Source organism: Pelophylax lessonae, assembly GCF_965119305.1.
Source record: "Pelophylax lessonae genome assembly, chromosome: 1".
Classification (NCBI taxonomy): Eukaryota; Metazoa; Chordata; class Amphibia; order Anura; family Ranidae; genus Pelophylax; species Pelophylax lessonae.
The window spans coordinates 352,506,527-352,531,168 of NC_138768.1; positions in this window are offsets into that span (position 1 = coordinate 352,506,527).

Below are 24,642 nucleotides of genomic sequence, written 5' to 3' on the forward strand. Positions count from 1 at the left end.
TTGAATAGCGGAATAGGAAATATGATCCAAAAAAGTGTATGTATCTCGCACGTACAAAACCACACTAGGCCCCAATTACTATTGTTTCTACCCCTAAAAGGATGGATGAGGAGTAGGAGGAGTATGGAACAGACAGCACCCTCAAATCTTCAGAAGTATGAGATGAACCCCAAAAACTTGGAAAGGTGGATCTCACACGTACCGACACAGACTATCCCGCAATTCAATTGATCCTCAAAGGTTTTTATTGAATAGCGGAATAGGAAATATGATCAAAAAAAGTGTATGTATCTCGCACGTAGACAACCACACTAGGCCCCAATTACTATTGTTTGTACCCCTAAAAGGATGGATGAGGAGTAGGAGGAGGAGTATGGAACAGGCAGCACCCTCAAATCTTCAGAAGTATGAGATGAACCCCAAAAACTTGGAAAGGTGGATCTCACACGTACCGACACAGACTATCCCGCAATTCAATTGATCCTCAAAGGTTTTTATTGAATAGCGGAATAGGAAATATGATCAAAAAAAGTGTATGTATCTCGCACGTACACAACCACACTAGGCCCCAATTACTATTGTTTGTACCCCTAAAAGGATGGTTGAGCAGTAGGAGCAGGAGTATGGAACAGGCAGCACCCTCAAATCTTCAGAAGTATGAGATGAACCCCAACAACTTGGAAAGGTGGATCTCACACGTACCGACACAGACTATCTCGCAATTGAATTGATCCCCAAAGGTTTTAATTGAATAGCGGAATAGAAAATATGATCAAAAAGAAAGTGTATGTATCTCGCACGTACACCACCACACTAGGCCCCAACTACTATTGTTTGTACCCCTAAAAGGATGGTTGAGCAGTAGGAGGAGGAGTATGGAACAGGCAGCACCCTCAAATCTTCAGAAGTATGAGATGAACCCCAAAAACTTGGAAAGGTGGATCTCTCTCACACGTACCAACACAGACTATCCCCCAATTTAACTGATCCCCAAAGGTTTTTGATTAAATAGCGGAATAGAAAATATGATCCAAAAAAAGTGTATGTATATCACACGTACACAACCACACTAGGCCCCAATTACTATTGTTTGTACCCCTAAAAGGCTAGATGAGGAGTAGGGGGGGTATGGAACAGGCAGCACCCTCAAACCTTCAGAAGTATGAGATGAACCCCAACAACTTGGAAAGGTGGATCTCTCTCACACGTACCAACACAGACTATCCCCCAATTTAACTGATCCCCAAAGGTTTTTGATTAAATAGCGGAATAGAAAATATGATCCAAAAAAAGTGTATGTATATCACACGTACACAACCACACTGGGCCCCAATTACTATTGTTTGTACCCCTAAAAGGCTAGATGAGGAGTAGGGGGAGTATGGAACAGGCAGCACCCTCAAACCTTCAGAAGTATGAGATGAACCCCAACAACTTGGAAAGGTGGATCTCTCTCACACGTACCAACACAGACTATCCCCCAATTTAACTGATCCCCAAAGGTTTTTGATTAAATAGCGGAATAGAAAATATGATCCAAAAAAAGTGTATGTATATCACACGTACACAACCACACTAGGCCCCAATTACTATTGTTTGTACCCCTAAAAGGCTAGATGAGGAGTAGGGGGGGTATGGAACAGGCAGCACCCTCAAATCTTCAGAAGTATGAGATGAACCCCAAAAACTTGGAAAGGTGGATCTCTCTCACACGTACCAACACAGACTATCCCCCAATTTAACTGATCCCCAAAGGTTTTTGATTAAATAGCGGAATAGAAAATATGATCCAAAAAAAGTGTATGTATATCACACGTACACAACCACACTGGGCCCCAATTACTATTGTTTGTACCCCTAAAAGGCTAGATGAGGAGTAGGGGGAGTATGGAACAGGCAGCACCCTCAAACCTTCAGAAGTATGAGATGAACCCCAACAACTTGGAAAGGTGGATCTCTCTCACACGTACCAACACAGACTATCCCCCAATTTAACTGATCCCCAAAGGTTTTTGATTAAATAGCGGAATAGAAAATATGATCCAAAAAAAGTGTATGTATATCACACGTACACAACCACACTGGGCCCCAATTACTATTGTTTGTACCCCTAAAAGGCTAGATGAGGAGTAGGGGGAGTATGGAACAGGCAGCACCCTCAAACCTTCAGAAGTATGAGATGAACCCCAACAACTTGGAAAGGTGGATCTCTCTCACACGTACCAACACAGACTATCCCCCAATTTAACTGATCCCCAAAGGTTTTTGATTAAATAGCGGAATAGAAAATATGATCCAAAAAAAGTGTATGTATATCACACGTACACAACCACACTAGGCCCCAATTACTATTGTTTGTACCCCTAAAAGGCTAGATGAGGAGTAGGGGGGGTATGGAACAGGCAGCACCCTCAAACCTTCAGAAGTATGAGATGAACCCCAACAACTTGGAAAGGTGGATCTCTCTCACACGTACCAACACAGACTATCCCCCAATTTAACTGATCCCCAAAGGTTTTTGATTAAATAGCGGAATAGAAAATATGATCCAAAAAAAGTGTATGTATATCACACGTACACAACCACACTGGGCCCCAATTACTATTGTTTGTACCCCTAAAAGGCTAGATGAGGAGTAGGGGGAGTATGGAACAGGCAGCACCCTCAAACCTTCAGAAGTATGAGATGAACCCCAACAACTTGGAAAGGTGGATCTCTCTCACACGTACCAACACAGACTATCCCCCAATTTAACTGATCCCCAAAGGTTTTTGATTAAATAGCGGAATAGAAAATATGATCCAAAAAAAGTGTATGTATATCACACGTACACAACCACACTAGGCCCCAATTACTATTGTTTGTACCCCTAAAAGGCTAGATGAGGAGTAGGGGGGGTATGGAACAGGCAGCACCCTCAAACCTTCAGAAGTATGAGATGAACCCCAACAACTTGGAAAGGTGGATCTCTCTCACACGTACCAACACAGACTATCCCCCAATTTAACTGATCCCCAAAGGTTTTTGATTAAATAGCGGAATAGAAAATATGATCCAAAAAAAGTGTATGTATATCACACGTACACAACCACACTAGGCCCCAATTACTATTGTTTGTACCCCTAAAAGGCTAGATGAGGAGTAGGGGGGGTATGGAACAGGCAGCACCCTCAAACCTTCAGAAGTATGAGATGAACCCCAACAACTTGGAAAGGTGGATCTCTCTCACACGTACCAACACAGACTATCCCCCAATTTAACTGATCCCCAAAGGTTTTTGATTAAATAGCGGAATAGAAAATATGATCCAAAAAAAGTGTATGTATATCACACGTACACAACCACACTGGGCCCCAATTACTATTGTTTGTACCCCTAAAAGGCTAGATGAGGAGTAGGGGGAGTATGGAACAGGCAGCACCCTCAAACCTTCAGAAGTATGAGATGAACCCCAACAACTTGGAAAGGTGGATCTCTCTCACACGTACCAACACAGACTATCCCCCAATTTAACTGATCCCCAAAGGTTTTTGATTAAATAGCGGAATAGAAAATATGATCCAAAAAAAGTGTATGTATATCACACGTACACAACCACACTAGGCCCCAATTACTATTGTTTGTACCCCTAAAAGGCTAGATGAGGAGTAGGGGGGGTATGGAACAGGCAGCACCCTCAAATCTTCAGAAGTATGAGATGAACCCCAAAAACTTGGAAAGGTGGATCTCTCTCACACGTACCAACACAGACTATCCCCCAATTTAACTGATCCCCAAAGGTTTTTGATTAAATAGCGGAATAGAAAATATGATCCAAAAAAAGTGTATGTATATCACACGTACACAACCACACTAGGCCCCAATTACTATTGTTTGTACCCCTAAAAGGCTAGATGAGGAGTAGGGGGGGTATGGAACAGGCAGCACCCTCAAACCTTCAGAAGTATGAGATGAACCCCAACAACTTGGAAAGGTGGATCTCTCTCACACGTACCAACACAGACTATCCCCCAATTTAACTGATCCCCAAAGGTTTTTGATTAAATAGCGGAATAGAAAATATGATCCAAAAAAAGTGTATGTATATCACACGTACACAACCACACTAGGCCCCAATTACTATTGTTTGTACCCCTAAAAGGCTAGATGAGGAGTAGGGGGGGTATGGAACAGGCAGCACCCTCAAACCTTCAGAAGTATGAGATGAACCCCAACAACTTGGAAAGGTGGATCTCTCTCACACGTACCAACACAGACTATCCCCCAATTTAACTGATCCCCAAAGGTTTTTGATTAAATAGCGGAATAGAAAATATGATCCAAAAAAAGTGTATGTATATCACACGTACACAACCACACTGGGCCCCAATTACTATTGTTTGTACCCCTAAAAGGCTAGATGAGGAGTAGGGGGAGTATGGAACAGGCAGTACCCTCAAACCTTCAGAAGTATGAGATGAACCCCAACAACTTGGAAAGGTGGATCTCTCTCACACGTACCAACACAGACTATCCCCCAATTTAACTGATCCCCAAAGGTTTTTGATTAAATAGCGGAATAGAAAATATGATCCAAAAAAAGTGTATGTATATCACACGTACACAACCACACTGGGCCCCAATTACTATTGTTTGTACCCCTAAAAGGCTAGATGAGGAGTAGGGGGAGTATGGAACAGGCAGCACCCTCAAACCTTCAGAAGTATGAGATGAACCCCAACAACTTGGAAAGGTGGATCTCTCTCACACGTACCAACACAGACTATCCCCCAATTTAACTGATCCCCAAAGGTTTTTGATTAAATAGCGGAATAGAAAATATGATCCAAAAAAAGTGTATGTATATCACACGTACACAACCACACTAGGCCCCAATTACTATTGTTTGTACCCCTAAAAGGCTAGATGAGGAGTAGGGGGGGTATGGAACAGGCAGCACCCTCAAACCTTCAGAAGTATGAGATGAACCCCAACAACTTGGAAAGGTGGATCTCTCTCACACGTACCAACACAGACTATCCCCCAATTTAACTGATCCCCAAAGGTTTTTGATTAAATAGCGGAATAGAAAATATGATCCAAAAAAAGTGTATGTATATCACACGTACACAACCACACTAGGCCCCAATTACTATTGTTTGTACCCCTAAAAGGCTAGGAGTAGGGGGAGTATGGAACAGGCAGCACCCTCAAACCTTCAGAAGTATGAGATGAACCCCAACAACTTGGAAAGGTGGATCTCTCTCACACGTACCAACACAGACTATCCCCCAATTTAACTGATCCCCAAAGGTTTTTGATTAAATAGCGGAATAGAAAATATGATCCAAAAAAAGTGTATGTATATCACACGTACACAACCACACTAGGCCCCAATTACTATTGTTTGTACCCCTAAAAGGCTAGATGAGGAGTAGGGGGAGTATGGAACAGGCAGCACCCTCAAATCTTCAGAAGTATGAGATTGTGTTCACTGTACCCCACAAAGATTGAGTTCACTGCACCCCACAATGATTGTGTTCACTGCACCCCACAAAGATTGTGTTCACTGCACCTCACAAAGATTGTGTTCACTGTACCCCCCAAAGATTGTGTTCACTGCACCCCACAAAGATTCTGTTCACTGTACCCCACAAAGATTGTGTTCACTGCACCCTAAAAGGATGTTGTTCACTGCACCCCACAAAGATTGTGTTCACTGCACCCTAAAAGGATGTTGTTCACTGCACCCCAAAAAGATTGTGTTCACTGTACCCCCCCAAAGATTGTGTTCACTGCACCCCACAAAGATTGTGTTCACTGCACCCCAAAAAGATTGTGTTCACTGTACCCCCCAAAGATTGTGTTCACTGCACCCCAAAAAGATTGTGTTCACTGTACCCCCCAAAGATTGTGTTCACTGCACCCCACAAAGATTCTGTTCACTGTACCCCACAAAGATTGTGTTCACTGCACCCCAAAAAGATTGTGTTCACTGTACCCCCCCAAAGATTGTGTTCACTGCACCCCACAAAGATTCTGTTCACTGCACCCCACAAAGGATTTTGTTCACTGCACCCCAAAAAGATTGTGTTCACTGCACCCCAAAAAGGATTTTGATCACTGCACCCCAAAAAGGATGTTGTTCACTGCACCCCAAAAATGATTTTGTTCACTCCACCCCAAAAAGATTGTGTTCACTGCACCCCACAAAGATTGTGTTCACTGCACCCCAAAAAGATTGTGTTCACTGTACCCCCCAAAGATTGTGTTCACTGCACCCCACAAAGATTCTGTTCACTGTACCCCACAAAGATTGTGTTCACTGCACCCCAAAAAGATTGTGTTCACTGCACCCCAAAAAGGATGTTGTTCACTGCACCCCAAAAAGGATGTTGTTCACTCCACCCCAAAAAGATTGTGTTCACTGCACCCCACAAAGATTGTGTTCACTGCACCCCAAAAAGATTGTGTTCACTGCACCCCAAAAATGATTTTGTCCACTGCACCCCAAAAAGGATTTTGTTCACTGCACCCCAAAAAGGATGTTGTTCACTCCACCCCAAAAAGATTGTGTTCACTGCACCCCTAAAAGATTGTGTTCACTGCACCCCACAAAGGATTTTGTTCACTGCACCCCAAAAAGATTGTGTTCACTGCACCCCAAAAAGGATGTTGTTCACTGCACCCCAAAAAGGATTTTGTTCACTGCACCCCAAAAAGATTGTGTTCACTGCACCCCACAAAGGATTTTGTTCACTGCACCCCACAAAGATTGTGTTCACTGCACACCAAAAAGGATTGTGTTCACTGCACCCCAAAAAGATTTTGTTCACTGCACCCCAAAAAGATTGTGTTCACTGCAGCCCAAAAAGATTGTGTTCACTGCAGCCCAAAAAGATTGTGTTCACTGCAGCCCAAAAAGATTGTGTTCACTGCAGCCCAAAAAGATTGTGTTCACTGCAGCTCACACACAGAAAAATGGATGTGGATCACTGACACCTGCCTATCTCCAATCCCACACCACACAGCAATATCGATTGTAGTTTGTAGAACACAGTTTCCCTAAAATTCAGCAGACTCTGTCCCTAACAGGATTGAGAAGAGATCGTAGATCAGGATTGAGTGCAGATTCACCCCACCCCCCACACAGCAATATCGATTGTAGTTTGTAGAAGACACTGACCCTATAATTCAGCAGACTCTATCCCTAAAATGCCTACAACTCGCCCTGCCTAAACACTCCGACCTGTCCCTCAATTCTATCCGGACACAAATGGTTTTTTCCTGCCTATCTTTCCCTAATCAGCAGCCAGCACATTGATGTGTGCTCTGTCCCTTAGCTAAGCAGCAGAATGACGCTGCTGCGGCGGCTGCCTCGAACTTATAAAGACTTGGTCACATGCTTCAGACGGCCAATCACAGCTACTAAGACATTTGCAGGCATGGCTGGGATGGCTTAAGGCACACCAGTTAAACGATTGTTGATTGGCTGTTGAAAGCCCGCCATGAAAAGAGCGCCAAAGCATGCAAAACCCGGAAATAAAACGACCGAACACGGATTTTTACCCGAACATACAGTAAAGTGTCCGTGTCCGTGTTCGGGTAAAAAAAATCCAATTATTCGGTACGAACACGAATAATACAGTCCGTGTTCGCTCAACACTAGTTAACAGCAACAAATTGGAACACCTCAACTCATTTCTTTCTTTCTCTGTTTACATGTTTTGAAAGCTATGATTAGCTAGGCAGCATACATCTCCTCTGTCACTGCATTTCTTTCCTCCATTCTTCCTTCCTAAAATACCGTGTCTCTGTTGCCCTCTTCCTTCTTTTTTGTGCCTGTATCTCTGAGCCCCCTTCTTTTCCAGTACCAATACATCTCTGTACTCCCCCTCCACGTTTGACATTGTGTATCTGCTTCTGCCTGCCCCACTTACCCTGCCCTATTTCCATATGTCATTAACAGGGCAAAAAAAAATAATAATAATTTACACAGGCCCACCATTAATCATATGCCCACCAGTTTTTTTCTGGCACTTTTTTTTTTTCCAAGTTTAAATCAGTATTTTTGCTAGAAAATTACCTCCAAACATTATAATTATTTTAGTAGAGATCCTAGGGAATAAAATGGAGATTGTTGCTATTTTTTATGTATTTTGTGTATTTTTTTCTATATTTACACAGCGGTTTTGAAAACGCAATTTTTTTGGGAAAAATACACTTTAATGAATTAAAAAAATAAAACAATATTTGCCCCCTTTTATAATGCATAATGTGAAAGATGATGTTACACCGAGTAAAATAGATGCCTAACTTGTCTTGCTTTAAAATATGCATGCTCGTGGAATGGCGAAAAACTATGGTATGTTCTACTTACCTGCTCTGCTCGGATCCTCCTCTTCTTGGGTCCTTCTTCTGTGCTCCTGGCCCTTCCCTCCTGTTGAGAGCAAGCAGCTTGCTATGGGGGCACCCGAGCCGAGTCACAGCTCCCTGTGTCCATTCAGACATGGAGCCTTAACCTGGCTCCGCCCCTCTCTCTCTCTCCTGATGACAGAAGCGGCAGCCAATCAGGAGGGAGAGTCCCAGACAGCTGAGACACTCGTGGACATCGCTGGACAGAGAGGGACCTCAGGTGAGGGGTAAGGGGGGCTTGGGGGGTGGGGGGGGGGCTGCTGCACAAAGAAGGTTTTTTATCTTAATGCATAGAATTTATTAAGATAAAACTTTACAACTCCTTTAACCACTTCAGCCCCGGAAGGTTTTACCCCCTTAAGGACCAGGCCATTTTTTGTGATACAGCACTGCGTTACTTTAACTGACAATTGCGTATCTAAATAAAATGTATGTCCTTTTTTCCCACAAATAGAGCTTTCTTTTGGTGGTTTTATTTTTTTTTTGCTCTATAAACAATAAAAAGGCAGTTTTAAAAAAACAAAAAAACATATTTGTGCAACGCTCCGCCACACCCGCCTGACCTGTGCTCCCTCAGCTCCGGGTGGGGATACCTTCATTTTCAGCCTCACCTTCAACGCCATATACAAGCCAAGCTGTTTGTAAGTGTGGGATTTTATAAGAAATGGAAACGAAAATAAAAATAAAAACTGAAATAAAAATGAACATGAAATTACGCAGAATAAAGGGAACAAAAACATGGGGGTAAGGGTAGCAGGGGAAGGTATGTGTGTGGATGCAAATAAATACCTGGAGGGGGTATATATGTTGATATGTGAATATGGTAAAAGGAAATGTAAATATATTGATAGTGTGTGGTAGAAGTATATACAGGATGTAAGTCGAGGAATTTTAATTCCTATGAATACATGACTAGGAAAGTATGAGTTTGAAGGTATGCATGGGGATAGGTGAAGCCACCTGGGATCATGATAGGTCAAGGCAATAGTTGCACTCAGGTACTAGATCCGTCAGGTTGGTGGGGATATTGAGGTACATGCGAGGGATGTGTGTATTATGGTATCAATATGAAAAGGTAGGCTAAACCTACATCTAATAGGATGTCAAAGTATAACGGAAAGGGTGACACCTCAGTCGTTTATATGCACTGGTGCACCCACGTATAAGTATATGTACGTGCATATGTACGTACACACACACATATTCAAGAGAGGATCTGCCGATCAGAGTGTGATGTTTATTTCCAACCCCTCATTCAGACCTACTGGTGATAAAGTGCCCAAGGTGTATATCCAATAGTTTTCTCTGACGCAGCGCCGCTTAAAGCATTCGGCGGGGGGGAAGTGTGCGGGGATAGCTTCCAGTACCCACACCTTAAGTCCATCAGAGCTCTGGGAGTGATGTTCTGTGAAGTGTCGAGGGACACTATGTTTGTCTGAGCCTTTTTCAACCAGGTTTCGGTGCTCCACAAAATGTTCACGCAAGGTCCGTATGGTGCGACCTACATAGAGTAGGCCGCAGGGGCACGTAGATGACATGGCAGTAGATGACAAACTCCGAGGAACAGGTGTAGAAGTCAGTGAGGGTATAGACTTTCCCCTTTGTAGAGAATTATTTCAAGCCATGTTTTACATGTTTACATGTCAAGCACTGGGCTTTGTGGCATTTGTACATACCCTTGATTTTGAAAGAAAAGGTGAGGGATGTGTTGGTTTTAGGCCTGGTGGAACAAACCTTACTGGGTGCTATTAGGGTTTTTAGGTTTCTAGCACACCTATATGAGAAACGGAGGCGCTCGGTGAGGTCTGTTTGCAAGTGTGGGTATTCCTTTAGAATTGCCCAATGTTTATGGAAAATGCGTTCCATGTGCTTGAACTTGCTGTGAAACTGGGTAGTGAACCGTGTGGGGGTGGAGTGGTTGCTGTTTTCCACTGTATGTTCAGGTCTATTTTTCCTCACATCCTCATGCAGGTAGTGGTCTGATGCCTTCGTTTTGATGTTTTCACCTTTTTTCCACCTTGTTTCAACCTTTTTCAAGAAATTTTTGTTTCAGTAGTGATCCATGGTGGAGATAGGTTTGAGTCTGGGTGCAGTTATGTTTGAGGCGGCAGTATTGGCTCTTAGGTATATTCTGGATCCACCTGGGGTGGTGACAGCTGTTGTAATGCAAGTATGAATTTCCGGCGGTGGGTTTAACATAATTCTGAGCACTGATCGGATAGGAAGGTGAGTTTGTGGATGTCCAAGACAGATGTAAATGAGAGCCCCATATGATTATTATTGCAATGTTCAAGGAACAGGGGGATGAGAGAAGTGGGGCCATCCCAGATGATGACTATGTCATCTATGTACCGGCCAAAAAATATGAGATGGGGAGCGAAGGGGTTGTTATGCCATATGTATTGCTGTTCCCAATGGCCCATGCTTAGGTTGGCATAACTGGGGGCAAAGTTGGCCCCCATGGCGGTGCGTTTAATTTTGGTATAGAACTCACCGTTGAATTTGAAATAATTGTTGGTAAGGCAATATTCGATGAGTTCCAGGAGAAGGTGTACTTGCCGGGGATTGAGTGTTGATTCATTGTTCAGGAAACGGCCTGGAGTCCGATATGATGTGGTATTGATGTGTAAAGAGAGACTACGCCAGAGGTAGGATGATTGCCATGGGTAAGATGATAATACATCAAGTAGATGTATGCTGTCTTTTATGTATGATGAAAGCTGTTGGACTACCGGTTGAAGAAAGTGATCAATGTAAATGGAGAAGTAGCTGGTAAAACCTTGGAATGTGGGCATAATTCATTCCGGAAACATACTTGTAATCCAAAGCACTCGTATATAAAAGCAATATAAAACAATTTCCCCATAAGAAATAATGGAAACTCAGATGAATTGTTCCACAACCATTTATTCATAAGTCCTTCAGTTTATAGCCCATATAAAAAATTATGGCAATGTGATAGGTTGTGTAACCATAAAAAAATGTCCATCCAGAAATGGCAGCCTCCACAAGGGGATTAGAAGCAAAATCCAGCAGGAACTACAGAGTATAAAAGAAAAGAGAGGTGCCTCTATGTGTAGCAATATGGTTACATTTAATGTAGGTTCAACTTTTAGCAACTCACGTGGTTGATGATTAAAACAGGCACATCTAAGTATGCAGGCATCTAGGGTAAAGCTGTCCACATAGACGGTACTCCGCTGCGCCATCTCTCACAGCTCTCAGTCTGCAGTGATGACCAGGAAGACTACCCTGCAGTAGACTGATCTGAAAGCGAGGGTTGAAGCACTTGTGAAGCGCAGCGTGGAAGGGATGACGTCGATGGCAATGCGGAGGATGGTCGATGTGGACAGCTTTACCCCAGATGCCTGCATACTTAGATGTGCCTGTTTTAATCAACCATGTGAGTTGCTACCATGTGAGTTGCTAACTGTTGTACCTTCAATAAATGTAACCATATTGCTACACTTAGAGACTCCTCTCCTCTCTTTTATACTCAGCTGTGATAGTTGTCCTGTATATCAAGAAATTGTTGTTTGTTTTAAGTCAAAATTTATTTTAAAAACTTTGCTTGTCTAAATGCTCACAAACCAAGTTACTCTCAATCCAAAGTTTAACTGTATATTCAAATAGGGAGCTTATTTCACTTTAGCACCTTAATCAATTTCACAGATACAAAGCTTCACATTAAGAGCCTAAAATCCTCTGTTTCCATATGTATAATCCAGGGGGTCCACCTCATATGAAGGACCTCGTATCTATCATGTTGTTGTGCAACCTGTTCCTCCATCAATTGACGCGTCTCTATTACACAATTTAAAATTTACACACGTTTAGACACATTCAAATATAAAGATCTTTATTATGCGCTGTAGAAACAGTCATATTAGTAAAAAAGTTACCAAACTGTCCATATTGGGTGACAAACTGCTTGATAAAAACACACTGCATTAACAGTACCTATACAGTATCTGTTATCAAATTGTTACGTGAGTGTTCCACAGTGTGTAGATTGAAAATGATTGTGTCAGCTTATCTACAGCTGTCAATATAGATAGCATAATGATGCACTGGAAAATTTCTGACCATTTATGATATCCTTTGCCAACTGAACACTGATACCTTGGAGTATTACCAAACCAAATTTGCTTTAATAAATGTGCTTGTACTGCTAGACAATACTCCTCATGCAGCATTAAAAGCAGGATCCCATCAGATCTTGATGGTTGACTGAATTCAATCAGTGGGCAGGCTGCTTGTTTTGAGGCCAAGGAAATTGATTGCCATGTTGTCCATTAGCCAGTTCACATGAATTGGGTTCACTGCTTTCTTGTGAACCTCAGCTTCAAGCAAATTGGCTAAATTCACTGCAAATAAAGTCTCATACCTCATTCCCAGTTACATACAATAAAACTACAAGCAGCTTGCTGCAGGGAAAATAGCATTCTTTTTGATACCTATAGTAAAATGATGATATTAACCCATGTATTTCATATTATTGATATTAATTAGCATATGTATTAAAGGAAAATTCATCTTTGGGAACATGTTACATGATCCACCCATATTTAAGGTGGAACATGTAACATGTTCCAACTCGTGCAGCCACTGTCAGATCCGCTGCCTCTAGTGACAGCAAGCAGGCAATCGTTGCCCCCATTATTAATTCCCAGAGTTCTGTGAATGGAAAACTACAAGTACCAACAGCCTTTGCAGCTGCCAGTTTGTAGTTCTCAATGAACTACCATGGCGTTGTTGAGCGCTCTAGTAGTTCATTGTTTTTTCCTGTCACAAGGTACCTACAAGGCACACGTAGACAGACAAATCTGCAGGAGTCCTACATGGCACATGTGATCTGCTTATTGCAGGTGCAATGCTTTACAGGCTCCAAGTAAAAAAAAAAAAATAATAATAATAAATGCACATTTTTTTACCTGCAAAAAGATGTGCATTTTTTTTAAAAGGTGTACTTCTCATTTAGAAACAAAGTAATATCCTGAATAGCAAGGATAACTTGCCACACATTTGTGGCAGTGTTAAATTGTAATTCTGTTGCTGCACATTTTCACTGGCAAGTTGTACACTGGCAGAGCACTTGAAGCACAAGTTTTAGTTGAAACTTTTCCAATTTGTATCAAATTTGCATTGCAAGTCTCTAGCAAGAACAACGTTGCAATGGTGAATCAACAGCAAGAGCTCTGCAATTCTACAGCATGAGCCCCGCAAGATTCAACAAGAGCCCGGCAAGTCTATAGTAAGAGCTCTGCAAGTCTATAGCAAGAGCTCTGCAAGTCTATAACAAGAGCTCTGTAACTCTACAGCATGAGCCCCGCAAGGCTAAGCAAGAGCTCTGCAATTCTATAGCAAGAGCTCCGCAAGTCTACAGCAAGAGCCCTGCACGTCTACAGCAAGAGTTATGCAAGTCTCGGTTTTTATAGGATCTATTCACTAAAAAGCATTAAGAAAAAACTGATCTGAATAAAAACATGTATTAAAAATGTTAATCAAGTCAATACATAACACCGTATTACATCTTACAAACAGTTTTCTTTATTCGGTTGAGCATTTATTAAAACATGAAAAAGAACATTTATAAAAATATGAATTCTTTTTTACTAAAATGGTAAAATAAAAACATATAATCTTTATCTGTCCTGTGGGCTTGGATCTGGAACAGGGCTGGTAAATTAAGAACTCAATCAATTATTACATATGGTAGTACCAAAATAATGTATTTTAATCTATAGATAGATACAGTACATTGAGGTTGATTTACTAACAGTAAATAGTCTGTGCACTGCAAGTGCAATTGCTCTAGATCTGAGAGGATCATGCAAGAAAACTAAAAAATAAAAAAACTGCATTTTTACTTGTACATGATTGGGTGATAGAAATCAGAAGAGCTTCCCCTCACTTCAGAGCTTCCCTTCAGATCTAGAGCAAATGCACTTGCAGTGCATAGTACATTTGCCTTTAGTAAATCAACCTCATTAACGCTCAGCTGCAGCTGGTAACTGGAAATTAGGACATTGTACATCCTTAACAAGGTAAAAGGGAATGGGATCCTCATAATATCCTATATTAAGTCTCAAAACTCAGTTGGTTCATGCTCTATCTTTTACTTCTAAAGTGAATTTAGCATTTTGTGATTGGGAGCTGGTATTTTCTATTTTTCTATCTTTCTAACTTCTTAGAGAACAATGTGCAGCCCAGAATCACACATTCTGCAGCTCCCACAGTCCCTGCTCAGGTCCAAATGGGATGAGTGGGAGTGAGTGATACAGCTAGGACAAGGAGCGGCTTTAAGGCCAAGTTCACACTGGTATGACACAATTGTTGTAGGACTGTCGATCTGACTTTGCCCTGTGACTTCGGTCCTACATTGGTCTGACTTCCACTCGACTTGAATGAACGGGATACTACTTTGCTCAGACTTTGTGATAGTCTGGCTTGTCCTTTGACCAATCAAAGCAATTCCAGTGTCACAAAAATTCCTTTTCCTGCAGCTGAAATCCCTCTTCCTTTCCTGTGTGTTGGTGTGTGTCGGTTAGCCATTATGTCCTCTCTGACAGCTGCAGTGTACCTTCATCACATCTGGTGTGTCAATGTTCATGGAAGCACAACAGGAGGAAGAGCATAAAAGGAAGAGGAGGCGTCAATATTGGGTCCATTACATTATCGCAAACCTAGAACAAATAGGACACTTCTGGGTCATCTATGGGGACCTCCATGCACATGAGGACAAGTTCCTCAGTTATGCACGCATGTTCAAAGGGCGTGAGGTCCCCCCCTAAAATCCATACCAGACCCTTATCCGAGCACACAGCAGTTCTGGAAAGGGGGGGGGGGTGAGCGAGCGCCCCACCCCCCCCATACCAGGCTACATGGCCTCAACATGAAGGGCAGGTGCTTTTGGGCAGGGGGGGCTCTGTGCCCCCCACTCCAAAGCACCTTGTCCCCATGTTAAGGTTGAGACACCCAAAGACCAATTTTTCCGCACCAGTTTGACAGGTGCATATCATGTAAATTTTTGACAGCAAGGCCATTTCTTGCTTTCATCAAGAGTACCTCTATAGGGTTACAGTGTAAAGGCACCCCTAAGACCTAAAAAACAATTTTTACGCATCTGTTTGACAGGTGCTAATCATTAAAATTTTGACAGCAAGGCAATTCTTGCTTTCATCAAGAGTACCTCTATAGGGTTACCTGTTTCTTCTATCTAAAGTCTGAAAAAAAGACACCAGAACTTATTCAAAAAATCTGTAATCTTGTTCTCAGTGCACTACATTGTGGCCTCATCATACAGACTGGCTCCTCAAGCAGTTGTTTACAAAATAAAGAAAGCTTGCAGGGACAATATCATTTTTTTTGGTTTATAAATGCAATTATTGCTGCAGCAACTTCTATACACAGTGCAGACTAAGGGAACCCCAAGCCACTATATTGAAAGGAATTTTCGTTTTTATTTCTCATTTTTATGCTTTAATTTTAAGCATCAGTAAATCACTGCTCATTTAGAAATTAAGTTTTTTTAAAAAAAATTTAATTAATACATGTTCCCCAGGGCAGTACCTGGACCCCAATAACTATTGTATGCCCAATTACTTGAGCCTTTAAAAAAAGCCTTTAAAATAGGCACTTTTGATTTTTTTCAGTTTGGGTCCCATAGACTTTAATGGGGTTTGTTATTCAGTTCTGAAATTTTGCAATGTTCGAAGGTTGTGGTGCAAACCAAACAGGGGGTCATTCTGTCTATGCCTATTTTCCAGTCTTTGGTTGCCCCACTGTTATCTTCTGTCTCTGCTCCCTCTGTCTTCTTCTTCCCCCGCTGCTGTCCCAGGGAAAGTAAAAAAAAAAAGCTCCTTCATCGATGCTGGCTGCTTCCGTTCTGAGAACTGGTGTCCATGTGTCTGACTTCTTTTATAGCTGTGGGCATGGCTGTGACGTCACCCTGTGACCCCCCACACTCTTGTTATGTCACGGGCACAGAAAGCAAGGGGTAGGGTCTGAGGGTGACATCAAAGCACAGCCACAAGTCATTGTTAGATAAGAAGCTCACAGAACGGCAGCAGCCAGCGTAGTTGAAGGAGCAATTTTTATATTTTACTCAAGACAGCGGCAGGCGGCGACCTAGGAAGAAGACAGAGGGAGTGGAGACAGAAGATAACGGTGGAGCAACCAAAGACTGGAGACACTGGTAGAGGAAACAGAAATGGAAGAAGATGGCTGAAGAACTGGAGACATCGGCGGAGAAAGAAGACTTTGTAAATTGATGTTGGAGAAACAATGGGAGACATTCTTCTTTTTTATAAAAGGAACTGTCCAAACTGTCTCTGTGTTTTTTTTTACTATTTGACACTTTTTTTGGTGAATGGGTAGGGAATGTACCCCATACTCATTCACATGGGGGGTTAGGATCTTCCAGATTCCAATAAGCCCCTCACCCACAGACCCACACAACCACAACCAAAAAATCAAGGAGTGACTAACCCTAATATCCCATTAGTGTAGCCCAATTTGGAATGTTTTAATTTTCCTTATTTATATGCTGAGGTTTTGCAGAAAATGTGTGTATGTAACCAGAGGTGTAAGCAGAAACCTCAGAGACCCATAGACCTCAGTGACCCGGTGCAAGAAACCTGGTAGTTCCACCACTGTATCCCAGATAGCAAGGATAACTTGCCCCAAAATTGTGACATTTTCACTGGCAAGTTTTACACTTTCAGAGCACTTGAAGTTCTAGTTGACACTTTTCCAATTTGTAGCAAATCTTCATGGCAAATCCTTCGTGGCAAGAGCAAAATTGCAGTGGTAAGGCTACAGCAAGTGCTCTGCAAGTCTACAGCATGAGCCCCACAAGTCTATATCATGAGCCCTGCAAGTCTACAGCATGAGCCCCGCAAGTCTATAGCATGGGCCCCGCAAGTCTACAGCATGGACCCTGCAAGTCTATAGCATGAGCCCCACAAGTCTACATCATGAGCCTCGCAAGTCTACAGCATGAGCCCCGCAAGTCTATAGCATGGGCCCCGCAAGTCTACAGCATGGACCCCGCAAGTCTATAGCATGGGCCCCGCAAGTCTATATCATGAGCCCTGCAAGTCTATATTATGAGCCCCGCAAGTCTACAGCATGAGCCCCGCAAGTCTATATCATGAGCCCCGCAAGTTTATTTCATGAGCCCCCGCAAGTCTACAGCATGAGCCCTGCAAGTCTATAGCATGGGCCCCGCAAGTCTACAGCATGAGCCCCGCAAGTCTACAGCATGAGCCCCACAAGTCTATATCATGAGCCCAGCAAGTCTACAGCATGAGCCCCGCAAGCCAATAGCATGAGCTCCGCAAGTCTACAGCATGAGCCCCACAAGTCTATATTATGAGTCCCGCAAGTCTACAGCATGAACCCCACAAGTCTATAGCATGAACCCCGCAAGTCTATAGCATGAGCCCCGCAAGTCTATAGCATGAGCCCTGCAAGTCTACAGCATGAGCCTTAAAAGTCTATAGCATGAGCCCCGCAAGTCTACAGCATGAACCCCGCAAGTCTTTAGCATGAGCCCCGCAAGTCTTTAGCATGAGCCCCGCAGGTCTATAGCATGAGCCCCGCAAGTCTACAGCATGACCCCGCAAGTCTATAGCATGAGCCCCGCAAGTCTATCGCATGAGCCCTGCAAGTCTATAGCATGAGCCCCGCAAGTCTATAGCATGAGCCCCGCAAGTCTATAGCAAGTAGAAAAAAAAATCTCCCATTCAAATATTTCTAGTTCAGCTTTTTTGGCCTATATTTTACCATTTCCCTGAAAACCTACGTCAATTCATTGAGTAGTGCATTAAGACAAAACTGATCTAAATTAAAACATTAAATTATTTTAATAAAATCAATACACCATACTGTATTACATCTTACAAACAGTTATTTTATTTATTAGGTTCAACATTTAACAAAAAATGAAAAAGAACATTTAACAAAACATGAAAAAGAATATTTAGAAAAACAATACTAAAATGGTACAATAAAAATATATAATCTTTATCTGTCCTATGAGCTTAGATTTGGAACTGGTCTGTTAAAATAAGAAAAACATAAATAATTACATAGCACCAAAATAAAGTGTTTTAATCTGTAGACATATTAACTCTCAGCTTTATCTGGTAATTAGGACATTGTACGTCGTAAACAAGGTAACGGGATGGGATCCTCATAATATCCAATATGAACTCTCAAAACTCAGTTGGTTCATGCTCTACTCTTCACTTCACCTCCTCACAGATTGAAGGAGAATTTAGCATTTTGTGATTGGGAGCCAAATTTGGGAACCAGAACTTGCAGCAGACTTACAGAATGTATGCAAAGAAAATTGGTTTTGAGTCATGCAATGCGCAATTGCTGCAATTGTGCAACAAACTTGTGAAGCCTGGCAAGTCTAACAATAGCTTAGCAAGTTATTTTCTCATTTGCAGCACAATTGCTTGCTATCTGGTATTAAGCATTATTATTAAGCAATATTTATTATTTCAATAAAATTGAAAAGTAAAATATGATATAACATATGTACATTTTAAATTTGAATTTCATATTGGTACTTTTTTTTTTTTTTTATTTTTTAGACTGACACAAGTTTACTGGGGGAAAGTTCACTGGGACAGAGTTCACAGACAGTTCCAGATTACACTGTCTGCTGGGGTAGACATTTTGCTATTTTGTTTTTAATTGTTTTATGCTAATTACATTGATGTATGTCTTGACAACCAATCATATTTTACCACATGTATTTCTATGGTGAAACTTTGTTAAGAAAAACAACAAAAAAAAAGCCTTCTTTCTTTAAGCAAGTCTGGAGCTGATATTAACCACTTCAGCTCTGGAAGATTTTACCCCCCCTCCTAACCAGGCCATTTTCTGCGATACGGCACTGCGTTGCTTTAACTAACAATTGCGTGAAATAGAGCTTTCTTTTGGTGGTATTTCATCACCTCTGCAGTTTTCATGCCATATGAACAAAAAAAAGACAGACAGCTTTGAAAAAAAAACCAAAAAAATATGTTTTACTTTCTGCTATGAAACATGTCTAATAAAAAAATCTAAAAAATCTAACTTCATCAATTTAGGACAATTTGTATCCTGCTATATACAGTCACTATCTCACAAAAGTGAGTACACCCCTCACACTTTTTTATCTTTTCATGTGACAACACTGAAGAAATGACACCCCTAAGTGACAATGTCCAAATTGGGCCCAAAGTGTCAATATTTTTTGTGTGGTCACCATTAGTTTCTGGCAGGGAAGGGATTAACATCAGGGGTAATCAAAGGGTTAACTCTGTTCCCTGAGTGTGCTTTCTTACTGTGTGGGGGATGGACTGACTGGAGGAAGAGAGACATCTGTGTTCCTGATTAGCAGGAACGCAAGGTCTCTCTCTCTCTCTCTCTCACTCTTTCTCTCTCTGTGACAGAACAATGGTCTGAATTGACTACATAAGCAGATCGCCGTTCTGTCTCTCCTACGAACGATCGGTGGGTCTCGGCGGCAGTACCTACTGATTGGCTCCCACTGTGTCCAATCACAGGGGGAGCGCATCTCCGGCAATGCACACACGCGCCCCAGAGCCAACAATGGAAATCATGTACAGGTACGTGATTTTGCACTTAAAGCCTGCCCTGCCGCAGTAAATGTTCGTGGAGTGGTCGTTAAGTGGTTAAAAAAAACTTTTGCTTTTTTGGAATTCCGTACCTGGCTATGTTGTTTTGTTATTTCTACATCATATTCATAGGTTTTCTATATTTGCATTTTCATACCTCCCAACTTTCTGAAATGATAAATAGGATTAGGGACACCTTTTAGCACATAGTATGTAGGCAAAGGATATTCCCCTACCATGGCCCTTGTTACATGGACCATAAAAATGCAGAAAATTATTGGCTATTTTGCTTTTTTGACTACTATTTTTTCCTTATTTTTTCTTTTAAAAATATCAAATGCTGTAATATAGAGGTTAAATAAAAAGTTTAGTGCAGTATAACCCTTTTGTTAGTATACAGTAATAGTACATTTTGTATAGAGGTGTACACATTAGACCAAAAAGAGGGGATGCATGAAAGAGAGAATTTGATCTCAAAAGAGGGACAGTCCCTTCAAATATACTCTGGTTTCTCTTCAGATCGAATAAATCTTTCACCTTTTACTAAAGACTTCCATGGAGAGGGACAATTGGAAGCTATACAGTTTTTTTTTTTTTACAAATAAGAGAACTTTATTGAACATTTGCATCTCAGCAGTATACAAAACAACCAGTATATCGAAAATAATATGTACAGAGCGCATATGACAAAATACTCAACTACAGTCAAACACATTAGGGATTCAGGGGAAAGAACTTAACCTTTAGGCCCCTTTCACACATACGGACCGTTCATTTCATCAGTTCAGTCATGTCAAAATGGATGAAGTATTCATCAGTTTTTCATCCGTTTTCACCTGTTTTTCATCCATTTTTCATCAGTTTTTATACATCCACTACCAATGCAAAAATGGTTGAAAAACTGACCGTTTGTCAGTTTACATCTGTTTTTCATCACATCTGTTTTTTTAACAGAAGAAAAATAGAGCTTTGAACAGTTTAAAAAAAACTGATGATGACAGATGCGGATGTAAACTGATGTAAATGGATGATACATCTGTTTTTCCATAGAGATGCATTGATGTTCATTTTTCATCCGTCACAGCATGTGTGAAAGGGGCCTTACATATGTACATGGGTTAAAGGGGGGGGGGGGTGAAGTACCACGCTTCAAGATAGTGTGTAATCCAAAAGTGACTCAGTACATTAAAATAAATAAATAAATAAATAGTTGATAATATTTATTCATAATGTGTTGATTAAGTATAATAATAAAGTATTACCTATATGAACTAAAATGTGCTACTAGTCTGTCTGTGTACAATCATATAAAATCATATGTCTATATCTTCCTATAAATATCTTCTATAGATTAAAAAGCATACATCAAATATTCACAAAAAAATTGCTTATAGTGATTCAATATATAATTACGTGAAAAAATTACAAAAGTGCTTAAGGTGCATCAATATATAAATAAATAAAGTGATATCACGTGCTAATAAAGTGCTCAGGGTGTAATTGGTGGTCTCTATTACACTGAATTGCTCGCTCTATTGCAACGGTTAAAAAAATTGCCCAAATGCATTTCAATTGTGATTTAGATGTAAAAAAGTGCTCAAGTATCCTACAATAAATTAAAAATAGCGTGAGTCTTCCTCCTCTGTATTAGGGATGATCGAACGGTTCAACCCGAACATTGGCTGTTCGAGGTTCGGCCGAATTTAGAACTTTTTGCTCAAAAAGTTCGGAATTCTGCAACCAGAACCGACCAAAATGCAATGGGCCAGGAAATGGGCTTTAAAAGCCTGTGATTGGACCAGAACCATTAGTAAAAGCCAATTGAGGGAGCAGGAGAATGCTAGGAATGTGATTGGAGTGACTAGGGGGTCCCTTGGCCAATCATTAATGAATACGCCCCCCATTATATAAGATAACCCCCGCCAAATTCCTAGCATTGTAATACAGGGACATGGAAGAGAGTGGAAGCAGTTCTGTTCATTTTACTTTAAAAGTGTCATTTAGCATTTATTAGTGTGAGGAAAGGGATATGTAGTGTAGTTAGGGTGCTCTTTTACACTTTAGTTAGATGCAAAAATATAGTTTCTGTAGGGAAAGTGTTAAAGAGGAAGTAAACCCTCCTCTGACACTTGTACCTATAGGTAAGCCTATGATAAGGCTTACCTATAGGTACTGTAAATATCTCCTAAACATGTACCATTTAGGAGATATTTACCTTACATGCAGCCAGTGACGTCACTGGCGCATGCGCTCTGAAGGAACGGCCGCTGGTGCCATTTCTTCAGAGACCCGTGCCGTGACTGTCGGCTCCCGCGCGCGTGCGCGTGAGTGACGTCACCGCGGCTCCGGCCAATCAGATGGCCGGATGCCGCGATCCCGGAAGACGGGCGACTGGACATGTCGCCCGTCATAGAGGTGAGCGGACGGCATGGCCGGGGCTCGTTCTAAGGTAAGTATTTCATAATGAGCTAGTATGAGATGCATACTAGCTCATGTCTTTCTCTTTCAGCTTGTAAAAAATTAACGGAGTTTACAACCTCTTTAAGTGCCAGGGTGACCGTAATGTAGTGTAGGGTGAACTGACTCTGACTGCTATGGCAGGGTGACCAAACCCTTCCATTTCAGGGTGACCATAGTGTAGTGTAGGGTGAACTGACACTGACTGCTATGGCAGGGTGACCAAACCCTTCCATATCAGGGTGAACGCTATAGAGAAAAGATAGTTTCTCTTAAGTCACATTCGTTGCACTAATATGGCTTCTCGCCGGTCAGCCTGCTTTTTGGCTGCAGGCGTTTATAGGGATTTTTTGAGGACATGTTTGGAGTCAGGCATGACATCTGAACATGTGTATAGGGGGTATATATACACACCCATGTATGTATATATACACCTGCACATATATAGGTGTGAAAGGAGCAGAAAACACTACTTGCGCTAATTAAATAATTAACACCTATATAGTTACGCTCCTATCACACCTATATATGTGTATGTGTAAAATACATCTAAGTGTGTGTGTATATATATACCCCTATACAGAAGTTCAGATGTTTTGCCTGCCTCCAAAGAACCCAAAAAAATGGCCAAGAAAACGCTAGCGCCAAAAAAAAAAACGCCCACATGTATTTTACACTTACACATATATAGGTGTTATAGGAGCGGAGCCATATTAGTGTTAATTATTTCATTAGCGCAAGCATATATTTCTGCTACTATCACACCTATATATGTCTAGGTGTATATATACATATAAGTATGTGTGTATATATACCCCTATACCCAAGTTCAGATGTTTTGCCTGCCTCAAAAGACCCCAAAAAATGCCCAAAAAAATGCCTGCTACTAAATCGGCAAGGTGTGAAAATAGCGAAGCCATATCCCTGTTCTATAAGTGACATAATACAAACAATCTTTTTTTTATGGTTCTGGATATGCTACAGAGCTGAAACTTCACAGGTACACTTTTTTGACCCCCCAGATACGAAATCCAAAGAAATTTTTTTTTTTTTTAATTTTTTCAATAATTGGCTCTCTATCAAAAATGACAATTTTTAAGAACTTTTTTTTGTGTGATTAATAGTCTCTGGGGTATGACCCAGAACCCTAGGCACTTGTTAGGGGCATTTATTGGGTTTTAGGGCTTCAAAATTGTGTTTTTTGATTACCGAAGTTCGGGTCCCATTGATTTCAATGGGGTTCTGAAATCCGGGCCGAACATTCGGGAAGTTTGGATGTTCTGGCCGAACCCGAACTTTTGAAAAGTTCGATCATCCCTACTCTGTATATTACAGAGACTTCTTCCACTTATATACTGTGCATATGGGTGCTCTTCGGTGTTGGTCACCTCTAGGTTTGCTAAATGCTCACCTCCATGCCCCAGATCATACGCCTTAAAGGTCTACCAGGGGGTCCTCTCCTTTCTCTACTGCATACTGGGGGTAGTGGTATAATCCTCCTTAATATTCCTCCTTACAGGGATCCACATATATACTCTCTGGTAGTGTCACGGATCTCGAAATAAGGGGGCCGATATAGTATAGTATTGCCAAACAATTTATTGCAACAAACATATGTACATGTTCAGACAAGTCAGTCCCTAGTAGACAGCAGAAGGAGAGAAAAGGAAAAAAAAAAAGGGGGGAGGCTTTTTTTTCTTCCTTTATTTCCCCTTCCGCTTTCTACTTGGGACCTTTATTTTTTACTTTTCTCCCCTTCCGCTTTCTACTAGGGACTGACTCATCTGAACATGTACAAATTCAATGTAAAGGGTAAGTTCATCCCAGAGGCGTAACTAGATTTCTCAGGGCCCCGGTGCAAGAAATCATGACAGCGGTGGTGGTGGTGTGGGGTGTGGGATCAGAGGCGGTAATGGTGGTGAGGGGGGTGGGATCAGTGGCGGTGGTGGGGTGGAATCAGTGGCGGCGGTGGTGGGGAGGGAAGTGGGATCAGGGGCAGGGATGGTGGGGAGGGGGCTGGGATCAGTGGCAGCAATGGTGGGGAGAGGCAAGGGATCAGTGGCGGTAATGGTGGTGAGGGGTGTGGGATCAGTGGCAGTAATGGTGGTGAGGGGTGTGGGATCAGTGGCGGAAATGGTGGTGAGGGGTGTGG